Genomic DNA, 16862 nt, shown 5'->3' with positions numbered 1-16862 from the left:
ATTTGATCCAGATGCAATTTTATTGCTTTTTATGTAATATATTTTGTTTTATTAGAAAATTATAGAAATATTCTGAGATATTCTTTTCATATTATTTTTAAAATTTTGAGAAAAAATCACAAAATGTTATTTTCAATCTTGCATTTTTTTTTTCTTCCAGTTTCTTTTCAAACTGATAAACCAATGGCTCCTTTTCTGGTGGTGACTCTTGAAGAACTATTACGCAACTTTTATGCGAAGTTCATTCGGTTAGATGTTTCTTTTAAATGACAAAACTACAACATCTTTGTTAAAAATAGATTTGTTTAATTACACAAACTGGCTTTCAACCAGCAAGATTAATGTTAGTTTTTCATTGAAGGATTATCTGTAGCAACTCAAGAGAAAGACAAAGATTACTGATGTTCAAATGGACAAGTTCAAAAAGGAAATATGTAATTTTGGTGTCTCAATGTGAACTCATATTATTGGGAAAAGCCCTTTGTCTTCACTGGATGCTTGCTGTCTGGTGTGTATTTCTCCATCGTTTATGGTTGAATATCACAGAAAAGTGTGATTATTTTTTTGACAAACTGTTGATGAAGCTTGTTACTTTCAAGAAAATTAGAGCTTCTGTTGGTGATTTAGCTAAGAAAGAATATTCCAGGTTCTGTAAAAGTGTAGTCGTTGATAACAAAAGTATTTTTGACTTTTGATAAAGATATGGATTGGTTGGACTACTTTTTGTGGGAATACACTGATTTAAAGATGTATGCAAATCTACAGCACATTTTCAAATTGTCCTCATTTTATCGCATGGACAAGCTCAAGTTGAACGTGGTTTTAACAGCAACATAAGTCTGAAAGATGACAATATGTCCCAGACACTAAAATCTCTTTATGTTCAATCCAAGATTACCTCACATTTCATGGGTTCATGGCTCATGAAGTTGAAATAACAAAAGATTAATTAGATTACTGCAAACAAAGAAAGAAGTATTTTGATGAACAATGTTCAAAAGCCCTGTCTATAGAAAAAACATTGAAAATGGAAGCAAAAGGAAAAGTTATGGAAGATATTGAAGTTGTCAATACTTAAAATTGACAGACATTATCTATAATTGAGAATTTAAAGAAGTCTTCTGATGAAACTGGATTCTGCGCTGAAAAAAGAATAGCCTTAGGTTTATTCCTTGAATATAAATGTTTTTTTTCGGTTTATATCACTAAATGTAATGTCATTATTTAATGATTCCTTTTCCATTTAGATGACATTAAAGCTGATATATCATAATCTAATGCATTAAAAAGAGCCACTTGCAAAAAACAAGAGTTACTAGAGAAGCTATATGTTAAAAAAAAGAAACTTGTTGGAAAAAAAAAAAGAAATTATATTTTGACGACGATGATATATAATATATATATATATATATATATATATATATATATATATATATATATATATATATATACATATATATATACATATATATATATATATAAATATATATATATATATATCCAATATATATATATATATATATATATATATATATATATATATATATATACACACACACACACACACACATATATATATATATATATATATATATTCATTTATAATAGTTTATCTATCTGTATTTAAACTTTATGGAAAAAAGAAAGATTCTGTTTTTAATATAATTGTTTTCTCCTTAATTCTCCTTACTTTTACCTTCAAAAAATTGTCATTCACGAATGAATCTCCTTAAATATTAGGAAAATATCTCCTTAAATCTCCTTAATATCCTTAATTTTAGCCCCAGTTTTAATAGTGGGAACCCTGATTTTGTTATTTCTTTTTTGTACCTTTCTCTACCAGTATACAGGCGTTTAAATGTTTCATCTAAACTACAGTTTGTATTAGTTAATAATAAGTATAATTATAAGCTATTTTCATTACATACAGTGACTGTTCTTGAATGTTTTCAGAAGCGTTCAACGTATTTTATTGTTTTAAAAAGTTATCTTGGAACCAGTGGTCCCAAATCACTTCTGGATAACATCAATGGTAATAGACACAAGTATGGGGTCTTCCATAAAGTTCGAACACCTAAAATTTAGACCCTCCTTCTCTAAATAGTATGCATCTCACTGAGTCTGTAATTTGCTCAATGCTTTAATTAATATTTAGCCCTGTGGTAATCTGTTCTAATAGTTATCAAAATGAAGTATGAGATGATTCATAATTGAAATGCACTAAAAATCTCCTATATATTTAAACTACTTTTTACTTATATATTTAAATTAAAGTGTTTTGGAACAGTACTACATAAGTACCTAATGTATAAGTACATTATACATTAATGTACTATATACATTATTGTGTAGTGTACATAGTACCTAATGTATTTCTACAATTATTTCTTGAAAATTATAGTGGTTACTGCAACAGATAAGTATACGTTTTTTTTTTTTTTTTAGTTGTTCTATCAATTTTTTACCAATTTTAAAACAATTATAATTAAAATAACAGCAATCGATGGTAAATGAAAAATTAAAAGCAGCATTGGGGCAGTAGAATAGCAATAGACACACAGTAGCTGAGGGAGATGTGGAGTTTTAGTTGCCTTAACCACCTAAGATAACTTCTTTTCATTCATTTAAATAGTATTTTGGAATAAAGTTTTTCATATTAGTTTTTTTTTTGGTATAAAATAAGTTAAGGAGCCTACACTTTTTTGCAATGCATTAGGAAACTTGCCTGCTTTTTACATGGTATATAAAATAATATGTAAAAAATAATTTTTCAGCAAAAATCAATTTATATAAAAAAGACAAAATTTATTAGATTTTTAAAAACTATGTGTTGGTGCAGAGTAAACAATGTTTTTTTTATCTTTATAAATTAAAACTTTAAAATTGTTCTTTCTTGAGGACAGGCCAAGACATAATAGTAATAATCATAATTAAGGAGTCATTTAAGGCCTATAGATTAGGAATCAGTAGAGAAACATTAAAATTTTAAAAAAGTGTTTTTTTGGGACACCCTGGTATGTACTTCTATAATTGACCCTCTCCATATACCAGATACACTTATGAAATCAATTAAAAAATTGAATAAATGTTTTTAATGGATGACACCTAAAAGTTAGAATTATTGTATATCATTAATAAAACCTCCTTAGCATTTCATTAAGCTATTGAGTATTTATTGATATAATAATAATGAAATCAAAAATTACCTGTTTAATGTAATTTTTCAATCCATTGAGTAAATTAGTGAACTGAGTCAATGGACTTACTTTATAAATAATAATAACGATTCTGAATATTTATAAAGGATAACCATGTTAAAAATTAGAATTGCTGCTTTACAATTAAGTCCTGTTCTCAGGTAGAATTTCAATTTAAGGCTCCAATTTAAACAAATATGGTAAACTGGAATCAAAATTTACTTTGATCCAGCCGGGTATTGAACCCAGGTGGGTGACATCAAAGCCCAAGTGACATACCGCTAGACTAGACTACTAATAATATCTTTTATAAGCTAATATTGCCTTGGTTTTTAGTTCATAAATTAGAAAAGTATTAAACTCATCTAACTTATTTAACGAAATGCACCACGAGAAGGTAAACCATAGGACTTTGCATTCCATTGTATAATTCCAACAATTTTCCAGATTTATAACTTTTGATAACTATAATTATTATGTATATTTTTAATAGCGTTTTATTTATTTAGTATTTTTATAATATTTTTAACACTTGATATAATCTCAATAGAGCCACTAATTTATATAAATAAAAAAAAAGCTATTATGTGGAATTTATTAATTATGTAAGAATTTATTACTTTTTCAAATAAATTATTAAAAAATAATAATTTTATGTAAATTTTAAAATTTCTTAATCTTTCAAACTCTGTATCATTAGTTTTGCAATAGCGTCGTAACCATAATTGTAAGAGGAAAACATTGAACCTACCCACGTTAATAATCCATTTTATATTGTACATAACGCTTTAATAAGGCGTTTATTCAATTTTTCCCCTTAAAAAGATGATTATTAGGCAATCACAAAGATATGGAAGTAACATAATTAAGTATATGAATATAGTTTTTTAATGCAATCTTGTTTATTTGAGACTGGAAATAATTAAAAACTATGCTTTTTTAACCTTATTTGGGCTTTTAAAATATTTGTTAGCATTTCCTACATGCAAAAAACATCTGTTTTTCATTGGGTTTTAATTGATTTTGACGAACTGAGAAAGATCTTGTTTTTCTACAATAAAACTTGTTTGTTTTGCATTGTCAAGATAAATCTTGTTTCTGTTAATAAACTAAAGTTCTAAAATTTACTTAAGAATTTAAATGGTTACCATATACCTATAATTGGACCAAGTGTGGTGGTTTAAATTTTGATATTGTAGATAGATTTTGAAAACGTTGACTCAATTATATTTTGTATGAGGTAGCTATCAATATATACAACCAATCGATTATATATATTAATCAATCAAATACTTGAATGTAACAGTACTATAGTTCACCAGACCCTTCAAGTCTTACTCTAATTAGTGTCATGATCGTTAAAATTACCCATCATTATTTTACAATTTACATTTTTGGATTTTTCGGAAATAATTACAAACTCTTTATATTGATTTATTTAACTCAATGGAAATATAGGTTATTTGTAGGTACATCCTCCAATTAATGTTTGATGATTTCTTATTACAGATTGAACACAGAGTTTGATGACTAACCACATATTTTTTCATTGCTAACAAATTTAAATTTTTAATTTCCAATTCCTATAAAAAATTATAAAACTAGAATCAGTTATCCTAAAATATCCTTGTACTCAAATTTGTTAACTGAAATGTCATTTCGTTTATATCAAATTATCTAAAATTGGAATTTGTTTTTACAAGTGACTTTTGCAACCAATGGACACGCTTCCGGTACTATAAGAATATTTTCTTATAGTACCGACTTTCGGTACACTATCCACGGCGAAATATATATGTTATAATATAGTAATTTATATGTATGCATTTTGTGTTTGAGAATGACTGAATTTATAAATGTAGGTATAGCTTATATGGTATTATTTTTAGCACTTCCCTACACGACTACTTCTATGCCCTTATTGCTATTGACAATAATCTATCAATGTATTGATTTTCGATTCATATATGATGTCTTTTTCTTTGTGTTTACTTATTCGTTACATTTTTTCATTTCATATTTACCATATGATGGATTTATGCGATATAGAAGAACAAAGTATTGTAAATTTGTATGAATTTTTATAAAAACATCTACTAATAATTAGTACAGTTGACATCTAAACTTCAATGTTGCATATGTCATTTTTAAATTTGTGCTTATTCACATGGTTTTACAAGCAAGGTCTGCAAGCAAATTTGAGCTGAAAATTTTTTTTAGCCTTTAATGAGGATTAATGTTGTTCTGTGTTTAATTTAATTTGTTTAAATATAGTAGTTTTAATAAATAAATGTTTGTTTGTTCTTGGTTTTTTACTTATTTGTTTTAAGATTCTTAAGAACTAGGCAAGTTAGCTAAGCAAGTTTTGTTTTATTTTTTTGGTGCAATTGGAAAGAGCTGAAAGCTATTTTTTAGTGCAATTGGAAAGAACTGAAGTGCTTTTTAGTCACTTCACACAGTATAACTGATACTGATTTGAGTAAGTGTACTATTTATTTATTTATTTTATATTGGATTTATTTTATATTAGATATATATTTTATGTACTTAACATGGAAAACTAACTGTAATTTGTTGACACAAAAGTGATCAACAAATTACAGTCAGTAATTTGTTGATCACTTACTTAAATAATTTTGTCGTTGTAGTCTAGATTCTTTGTTGAATTAAAAATAATTGAGGTAAATAAATATTGTTTAATATTTTTGATAAACGACTTATGTATATAAACATAAAAAGATATGGATTACAATGAATCTTAAGTTTAAATGTAGTCTTAGATTAGAAAAGATCACAATTTGTAAGATTCTTTTACGTTTTTTTATTATTCAGCTTTAACAATAGTAATGTTACTGGCAGAGCTGGATTTACAGTTTTAGGGGCCCTATGCCAAAAAAAAGCCTGCGGCCCCATATTTAGAAGTAATATGTTAGTTTAAAAAAAAAAATCTTAGTTTAGCGTAATTAAAAGTTTTATTTCAATTTTTTTTTAATATTTTTAAAAATCTACATAATCTTTTTTCTGTATTTTTCATTAACGAAATCTTTAATCAATGAATCTATAATAATTGACTTCATTTTGTCTGCTTTGTCTTGCTTGATAATAATGCAAAATTGTTTAACGTTTTTTGTGACGTAATTGATCGCAAATCATTTTTTGTTAATTTTAATTTTGAAAATGACCTTTCTCCAGAGCAGTTGGATATCATGAAATATTTGAAAATCCTAAGAATGATTTCAGTATTTAGAAATGTAGTCTCCATTTGTTTTTCCTTTTTAATTTTGTACAAAAACAAATGGGACAATTCAGGAACTTGAGTATTAAAATGTTCTTTCAAATACAGGTGTAGATGTTCAATTTCTGCATATAAATTATCATCAATATCTTCGGTGTAGTCTTCCACCATACAATTAACGCATGTCTTCAGCTTATCTTTGTTGAATCTCATATCTATTAAAAATACAAATTTGTCATTCAGTTCCTGATAGAATTGAGCTCTTTCTTTTAAATTTGTAGTAAGATTATTGATATTTTAAAAAAAAACATTTGTCTTGAACTCTTCTGATCGGTTTTCACCTATTAGCCCTTTCTTATTACGGTGTCTCTTTTGTAAATAATCTATGTCTGGTAACAGTAATTTTGCATCTTGTTCTATTGAATCGAATGTGTTAGTTAATCCAAGAAGATAATCTCGAAGAGATAAATAAAGTTCAGCTCATGTATCTAGAGTAATAGTTGCACTTTGCAATGCTTTGGAAACAGCATTCATTCGTAGCAAAATTTGATCCCATATTATTGTTTGTAAAGTAAATTTTGCAAAATTGATCCCATATTATTGTTTGTAAAGCAAATTTTGCAAAATTTGATCCCATATTATTTATTGTAAATCAAATCCATATATCAAATCAGTTGCAAAATTAGCATCTGCTAAGGTTGCATCTCTCTATCAAGCTCGTCACTTTCTTACTTTGGATTCTATTCTCTATCTCTATAAATCCCAAATCTGGCCTTGTATGGAATGCTGTTGCCATATCTAGGGCGGTTCTTCTAATGATACCCTTTCTCTTTTGGACAAGGTGCAAAAACGCATTGTAAACATAGTTGGACCTGCTCTTGCAACCAACCTCTAACCATTATCACATTGTCGTAAAGTTGCTTCTCTTTCTCTTTTCTACAAATACTATAATGGGCACTGCTCTAATGAGCTAGTGTCTCTTGTGCCATCTACTAAAATTCATTCTCGTGTTACTCGTCATTCAATTAAGTCTCATCCTTTTTCTGTGACTGTTCCTAAACGCTCCAAAAATGCTTATTTGTCTAGTTTTTTTCCTTGAATATCAGCTCTTTGGAATTCGCTTCCTTCATCTTGCTTTCCTGATTTATATAATTTGCAATCCTTTAAGTCGTCCGTCAATTGTTATCTTGCTCTACAATCTTCGTCTTTTCTCTTTCAGTAACTTCCAACTTTAATTAGTGGCTGCTTGCAGCCTTGTTGGAAGCGAAGATGTTTAAAAAAAAAAATTCAAAAGTTTCCATTTTCAATAGTAAATTTCCAGCCGCAGCTCTTGTTTGATGTTTCAAAATTTTCCCACTCATTGATTTTGACCAATCCTTCCATTAATTTATTGTAACTTTGGTGAATGGTTTTGACCGAGTCAGCATGAGCGCTCCTCCGAGTATTCGATAGTGATTTCAATGAACTACTTGCAAACTGTTCCAAAACACTCCACAACTTTGTAGAAGCAGAGAAAAAATTGTACAGTTCTTGAAAAAAACCAAAAAAATTGATTCCCTTGATGCAGCAATCTACAGCAGCCTCTCCTACCAAGTTAAGTGAATGATCTCAACATGGTAAGAATTTTGCCAGCTTATTTGACTCCAAAACTCTAGTTTTCATTCCTTTATATTTTCCAGTCATATTGCTTGAGTTATCATGAGACTGGCTTCTGCAGTTGCTGATTTCCAAGTTCAATTTTACGTTTAAAAAGTCCACGGTTGCATTTGCTAAATTTTCCCTGGTGTGATTATCGATGTGAATGAAGTTGACAAATCTTTCAATAGGCTCATTAGAAATTTGATCAATGTACCTCAAGATCACACATAGTTGATCTTTGTGACTCGCATCAGGTGTTGAATCTACTGATAATCCATAATACTTAGATTTTAAAACATCGTCGCTGATTGATTGCAAAACTTTTCTTGCCATCAATGCAGTTAATTCATTACATGTATTCTTTGAGAGGTAGTTTGTTTTTCCAGAACCACTGTCACCATAATTTTTTATGTGTTTGGCCAATAAAGGATCAAACTGAGCAATCAACTCAAGCAGACCAATAAAATTCCCGTTGCTTTCAAACCCAAATTTTTCATTTGAACCTCTAAAAATTAAGTTTCTTTCGATCAATGTGCAAATTACAGCTATAACTCTTCTTACAACCTCTCTCCAGTAGTTTTTTTTCTTTGCGAATTTCCTTAAGAAGTTGATTATTTAAAAAAAACTTGTTATTTTTTCTGTGAAAGTATGCTAATTGATGCCCCTGAATTTTTCCAATCTTTATATCTCGTTGAAGCTAAAGCACATTTTGAGGGTTCAAAAGATTAGCTGAAGTTGGTGAGTTATCATGACATTCTGCTTTTAATAAAAAACTTTCAAGTTTTCAATGCTTCTTTATGTTTTTTTCTATTTTTTTCTTTTCTTTCTTTTTGCAGCTCCACTTTTATAGCTTCTTCCCATATCTGTTAAAAGGTTCTGAAAATGAACACATTTAATTAATTTAATTGTTATTGTTTACGAGCACTGATTTTACTAATAGATAAGACTCCACTTTTTTACTAATAGATAAGACTCCATTTTTTTTATTGGTAAAATTAAGTAAAATAGCCTACATAAATAAGCGAAAGTTTGTTAAAAATAAACAGGAAAACAAACGTTAAAAATTTATGATTACATTTTTCCCAGCGCACTTATTTACTTTACTTAAAAGCGTCCAAAATATCGCTTAAGTTTAATGCAACTAAAAATTTAAAACAATTACTTTCTTCAATTACTAAGATATTTTACTTAAAAGCGTGCAAAATTTTTCTTAAAATAAGCGCATTCATTTTATTTTAAATATAATATTTTAAAACATTATGCACAAATAATATGAAGACAAATTTATTAACTACCGTTTTTAATATCAACCTGGAAAATTAATCAGGCTGTTTTGCATATAAATAATGTTTACTACTATTGTAAACCTTAATTAATTAGGAAAACAGCCCTAGTTATAATTATTTTCTTTGTTTGGTAAGTTGAACCAAGTAATTCTAGAAAATAAAATTTTAGAAGGTTCTTGTTTGAACTTTTAATAAAAAAATGTAATGTTATTAAAAAAACGTCAAATGTTAAATAAAATTGTTGAGTTGATTGTTCGTTAAAGTTATTATTTATACTAATGAACAAAATGTTGCAAAATGCTTTTTGTTTAATTTTCGTCTTAAAATATTTTTTTTTTTTTAATCACGAAAATATTTAGAAAAATAAAAGAGTAAAATTTTTTACACTTTCTATTGAAAATGTATGCACTTTCCAAAAATTAAAATTTAATTTTGTTGCAATTTGATTTTGGGGCCCCTTTTTTTGTAGGGTTCCTAGGCCATGGCGTATTTGGTTACTGGCAATATGTTTAATGATAATAGTGAAATTGAAGCGGATAATATTAGGCTCAAAGAAGTTATTAATGTAAATATTAATAGGCAACTTGAAAATAGTTGTATTTACGTAAAAGAGATAGGTCTAGGCAAGATGAAATTGATTTTACTTTAGACAATTTAGAACAAAGCAAAGTATGAATTTTACTATTTATAGTAACAATTAATAACAGTATTGAATTTAAATGATTTTAAACTTTTTTACAATTTCAAACATAATTATGTTCTTTTTTTTTTTAGTTGCCTTTGTCATCACTTGATTAGTTTGCTTACTGTTGAAACATGGTTTTAATTTTGTAAATTTAATATGATGTGAAATTTACTCTATTAATCATTAGTCAACAGTTAGAGAGAAGCTGGAGCTTAATTAAGAAATGCTGGAAATTAAAACAAAGGTAAAAATAATTTTGTTTACTGGTAACATAACAAAACCAGATACTACTATTTATTGCGTGTTTTTTACGTTTTTTAACATGCTGCTTTGGAAACACTTTCTTTCTCTCCCTCTCCCTCTCTCTCTCTCTTAGATGAGAGGGAGAATTAATAAAACTTTTTTAATTACTCGGGAGACAGTATTGTGTGCTTACAAATAAATTATGCTATGCGCTATTGTTGCTGTGTTTTGTGTCAATAGACCTAGGCTGTTATAGCTATTTTTTATTCTTTATATTTTCTGTTATACTATTATCCTAAATCTACTAGCATTAAAATGCAAATAATACTTTTTTAATTAAAAATTGTAGCTTTTTTTTTATTTCCTTTTTTAGGTTTTTGCAAGCTTTACTTGACTTCCATTTCCTGGTACCTTTGTTGTGACAGATTTTAAAAAGAACTTAACTGATGTTAATGCGGTCATTATGTCGTTAACTATAAGCAATGATATTGCTGATAGGGAGTCAAAGTTAAAATATTATTTATAGATAAGTTTGTATTTAATTTTTCAAATAATATATCATGTTAATAATGTGTTTTTGTTATTAATGATTTAATTACTCATAACCCCTATTAAGGGTTGCTTACTGCTAGTTTTTTTTTATAATTGCTACTGTTGTAAATTTCTACTGTTATTATTATAGTTGTAGTTGTTATTGTTATTACTACTATTATTATTACAATGATTATTACTGTATTATTACACAGGTCAACAACAAAAAAATTTTCTCATTTAAGTGCATTTTATATTCTTCTTTAAAAGAGACCTTCCTATCTTTGCCATGCATGCAATCAAGCACTTTACAGCCTAAAACCATGAAGGGAGTACCATTAAATGATATTGAATCATCTTCCCATCTTATTCTGTGGTGTTTTGCAGAAGAATCTTTAAAGATAGTAACAAAAATATGTCATTAATGATAGATTTTAAAATTAAGAAAAATAAAATTTAGTAATTGCATGCTCAAGTTAGTTCTTTAAAAATGTTATACCTATATTGCCAAAGTTTTTAGCAGCTGTGTAGCATGAAAGTTTTGACACAGTATCAGTTTCGTAGTTTCTGATCAAAAAAGTACTTCGTCGTATGTCTGCAGTTAACCAAATTCTCTCTTATGAAATAATATGATTTATTAAACAGTAAACAAGCAATATAATGTTTGAGCAAACAAACAATAAAACTGATGCATGTATCAACAAATCTTATTATAAATATGATTTTAATAATTCATTAATAATATTTTATACCTCCTCCACTCAATGTTGTTTTTTCTAATAAATTTAAATCATTATCATCTCCGGAAAACTTGTCAAACGATAATACTTCTTTTTCCAATAAAATATTAATTACAACCCTTTAAAATATTAATTATGTCATAAATTAAAATATAAATGCTAAAATTAATTATGTTTACTCAGTACTGGACAGTTTGCGGAACAGTTTACGGGACCTAACTTCACGCTATGGAAACATGTACTTACCGAAACTTTTACGATTCAAAAACACGCGGTATACAGTCGGTTAATGGTTGGCACGGAATGCCAACAGTTAGCCAACTATAGCCAATACTGGCCCGTCAGTTGGAACAACTGAAGCATGTTTACTGGGTGGGTATTTTGGTTATGTTGGCAAAATGTAATTCATATTTTTGGGTAGGGCCCACCCTACATCTTTTTCCATCCTACCTTAAAATACGAATCACTTTACTCGACTGTTGTATTTAAAAAAAATCTATGTTGATCGAGTAATATAATTTTTACTTATCTTACCGGAGCATCAACCGGATTGAGTATCTTAGTTCTTAATTTAGTTTAATAACTTTACCGGATTGAGTATTTTAGCTATTAATTTAGTTTAATAATTTAACCGGAGCATCAACCAGATCGAGGTACGGGATAATAAGACATCTTGGTCTTCTGCACGTTTTTGGCCACATATATTTTTATATTTATATATAAAAATATATTTATATGTATAAAATATGTATAAAAGTCTATTTTATAAAAATTAATATTTTTAAAAGAAAATGAATTGAAATTTTTATGAAGTTGTAAATAATAACAAAATTTAAAAAAAATTAAAAAGTTTAAGGGGCGCTTAAACAGGATAGAAAAACTACCGAGATCTCGCCTCTCTTTTAAAACTCATAAATTTCGTTCATATGTAAAACAACTCATCCCGTCTAGGCTAGATCTTGCATGCATATTCTAAAGTCAGGTCAGGTTATCTTGCTACTGGTAACATGTAACCCAGTACAATCTGTTTCATGTCCTGCTGCCTTGTAGGATACGCCTTTTTAGGCAAAGGCTAGGAGATGCCAACTCCGATTTAAAAACACCCCCTGCCTTGGGGCCCTTGGTTGAGTAAAGACTAGAGATGGTGTCTCGATAAAAATACTCATCTTGGGCAGATGTTAAATGCATCCGGCTATTGTCTTGTAGAAGGCCTCCTAGGCAAAGACTTAAGGGGTAAACAGATTCTATCTGTTGACCAGCTTCGCACCTCTTCTTCATCTATTAAGCTGGCGCAGATGTATTTTTAATACATTGTTTCCAGTTTAGGATATTGAATGCTGGATCTTCTTGACTCAATGCATGGGTTTTGCTTGTGTCTCTGTTTTTATGACTAGGCAGCTCATGCTATTATCTCCTAATGAGGATACAGCTCTAAAACTCAGTTTTATGGTTCTGAGGCCGGCTGGTAGTCAGGTTTCCCGAACACTGAGGTAGCTCTCAGAGAGACTGATTCCATCAACAGCTGAAAAATATCAAAGTATTAACAGTGCCATGTTGCGCATGGATGGTGTCTCTATTTGCACTTTTGGTGTGCATTGCGGAGGCCACATTTGGAGTCCTTTGTTACAGCTAAGGGTTTATTATTAGTAATGAGGCAACTGCTTGGGTTATTAAACAGTGTTCTGAGTACTATCTATGCTTTGATTCAAGTTCTTCAATCTAATTTTAAAATGAATAAAGTACCAAAAACTATAAAACACAAAAAACCAAGATCATCACCAAGTTCTCTGAACCTATCATTCACTAATATTCGTGGTCTTCGAAGTAACTTTTCTTCTGTTGACTCTTATCTCTTGCAAAGTTCACCAGACCTACTTGCTCTCTATGAGACTAACTTGAGTTCAGCTGTCTCATCTTGTGATCTTAGTGTTGATGGTTATCTTCCTTTAATTCGTAAAGACTCCAATAGTCAAATGCTTGGCCTGGGCATTTACATTCGTAAAAGTTCACCCATTTGTCGTGAAACTAGGTTTGAATCCACAGACTATTCTTTCATGTGCTTTCGTTTAGCACCACTTCACTCTATTGCCTTTCTCTTTGTTCTATATCGCTCTCCTTCATCTCAAGACTGCACTCTTTTTGATGTTATTTCTGATCATATTGACCAAACCCTCTCTCTTTATCCATCAGCTAATATAGTTGTTGTCGGTGACTTTAATGCTCACCACTCTGAATGGCTTGGCTCTAGTGTCAGTGACTCTGCAGGCTTTAAAACCCACAACTTTTGCCTTTCACAATCTCTAACTCAAATAGTCAACTTTCCAACTCGCTTTCCTGACAACCCAAACCATTTACTTTATCTACTTGACTTATGTCTTGTTTCTGATTCTAATCAGTGCTTAGTTTCTCCACATTCACCCTTAGGTGCTTCTGATCACAGTTTGATCTCTCTAAAACTAATATCTCATTCTTCTTCATCACCTAAATCCCCCTATTATCGTACCACTTACAACTACAGTAAAGCTGACTGGGGTTCTTTCCGTGATTTTCTTCGTGATGGCCCTTGTGTAGAAATCTTTAGTCTTCCTGTCGACAAATGCGCAACTTACATAACTTCGTGGATTCAGGCTGGCATGGAATCTTTTGTTCCCTCTCGATGATTCCAGGTCAAGCCTCACTCTCCTCCATGGTTTTTCTCACACTTTCGATTGCCAATCGAAACCGTTACTTCCATATTTATCAGCAAAACAATTCTCCAGAAAACAGACGTCTGATTATTACTGCTAGAAATAATTGTAAAAAGGTTTTGTCTAACGCCAAAACCCGCTATTCTTAGGTCATGAAATCTCGTATCTCATCTCAAAAATTACGCTCTCGTGACTTCTGGAGAATCTCTAATAATATCAATAATAAGGGCAAATCTATAATTCCACCTCTCTTGTATGGTTCAGACTTTGTCATCTCACCTAAAGACAAAGCCGAATTGTTTGCTAAAAACTTTTCATCAATATCATCTCTTGATTCCACTAGTTGCGTTCTACCTGATATTGGCAACAAACAGGTTGATCCATTGCTTGACATTCATATCACTCCAGCATCTGTATCTAAAGTGGTTTCTTGCCTAGACTCTTCTACAGCTTGTGGCCCGGACAACATACCTGTTATTGTCTTGCAGAAGTGTTCTCCGGAGCTGTCGTCTATACTCTTAAAACTATTCAACAAGTGCTTATCAGAGTCTTGTTTTCCAGCCTGCTGGAAAGCGGCATTTGTTATCCCTACCTTCAAAAATTCTAGAGAGCGATATGATTCGTCTAACTACCGTCCCATAAGTCTTCTTCCTATCATAAGCAAAGTTTTTGAATCTTTAATTAACAAACACTTAATTTCTCATCTTGAATCTAATAACTTTCTGACCATCAATATGGATTTCGATCTTCTCGTTCTACAGCTGATTTGCTAACAGTAATAACTGACAGGTTTTATCGTGCATTAGATAAAGGTGGAGAGGTTAAGGCCATCGCTCTTGATATTTCAAAAGCTTTTGATAAAGCTTGGCATGCTGGTCTTCTCCATAAGCTTTCTTCTTATGATGTTTCTAGCAACATCTTTAAGATTATTGAATCCTTTCTTTCCAATTGTAGCATAAATGTTGTGCTCGATGGACAGCACTCTTCTTCTTATTCTGTCACTTCAGGGGTCCCTCAAGGTTCTATCATTGGCCCTATACTCTTTGTAATTTACATCAACGATCTTCCAAACATTCTCGCATCTAAGGTGGCATTGTTTGCTGATGATACTACCATTTATTCTTGTTGTGATAAGAAACCAACACTCTTTAATTGCTTGGAGGGGGCATTTGAGCTTGAAGAGGATCTCACTTCTGCTACAGCATGGGACTCACAGTGGCTGGTGAACTTTAATACAGATAAAACTTACTTTTTTTCAGCCAATCGTTATTGCAATAATTTAGATCTTCCTATATTTATGAAAGGTGATGTACTCGATGAGTCATCTACTCTTCATCTTCTAGGATTAACTCTTACTTCCAATCTTTCTTGGAAACCATATATCAAATCAGTTGCAAAATTAGCATCTGCTAAGGTTGCATCTCTTTATCGAGCTCGACACTTTCTTACTTCGAATTCTATTCTCTATATCTATAAATCTCAAATCCGGCCTTGTATTGAATACTGTTGCCATATCTTAGGTGTATCTTCTAATGATGCCCTTTCTCTTTTAGACAAGGTGCAAAAACGCATTGTAAACATAGTTGGACCTGCTCTTGCAGCCAACCTCCAACCATTATCACATTGTCGTAATGTTGCTTCTCTTTCTCTTTTCTACAAATACTATAATGGACACTGCTCTAAAGAGCTAGCGTCTAAATTCATTCTCGTGTTACTCGTCATTCAATTAAGGGTCATCTTTTTTCTGTGACTGTTTCTAAGTGCTCCAAAAACTCTTTTTCGTCTAGTTTTATTCCTCGAACATCAGCTCTTTGGAATTCGCTTCCTTCATCTTGTTTTCCTGATTCATATAATTTGCAATCCTTTATGTCGTCCGTCAATCGTTATCTTGCTCTACAATCTTTATCTTTTACTAACTTTCAACTATAATTAGTGGCTGCTTGCAGCCTTGTTGGAAGCGAAATTGTTTAAAAAAAAAAAAATGAACTACCGGAATCCCGGTTAGACAGGGTGAAAATTCTTTATATGAACACAAGCTGAAACCCATCTTTGGGAGACTGGACGGCTTTGTTACAAAATTAAATTGTGTTTGCTTAATTTTTAGATTTAGGTCGTTTGACCACGTACGTTAATAAAACTGAAAGATTTGACGTGAAGTTTTTCAAGGCGAAATTTTTTTTGTTGTTGGTTAGTTATATATTATTTATGATTTTTATTTTGTAAAACACTCAATATTTATTTCCCGCTTCTTAGGGATCAGCTCCTTAGATCAGCTCCTTAGGGACTGATTTTTGATTATTGATATTCTTTTGACTAATCACATGGAGAAAACTAATGGTGCGGTGAAAAACGTTTTTTAAGGCCACGTGATGTTTGTTTACAAATAATTATTCGCGTCAGTTTTTAAATCAAAAATTAAAAATGAATGTTTAATAAAAACCATTTAGATTTACAGATATGCATAAGAAAATTTTTTTGATATTATTGCGTGTTTTACGAAATAAAAATTTATTTGCGTGTTTTACGAAATAATTTATAATTAACTAACGAAAGAAAATTTTTGCCTTAAAAATCCTTAAGTCAAATGTTAATAAAAAACGTGAGTATTTAGAACGAGATT

Source organism: Hydra vulgaris, chromosome 02, assembly GCF_038396675.1.
Source record: "Hydra vulgaris chromosome 02, alternate assembly HydraT2T_AEP".
NCBI lineage: Eukaryota > Metazoa > Cnidaria > Hydrozoa > Anthoathecata > Hydridae > Hydra > Hydra vulgaris.
The sequence above is the reverse complement of the archived record's forward strand: the minus strand, read 5'-3'. Positions refer to the sequence as shown.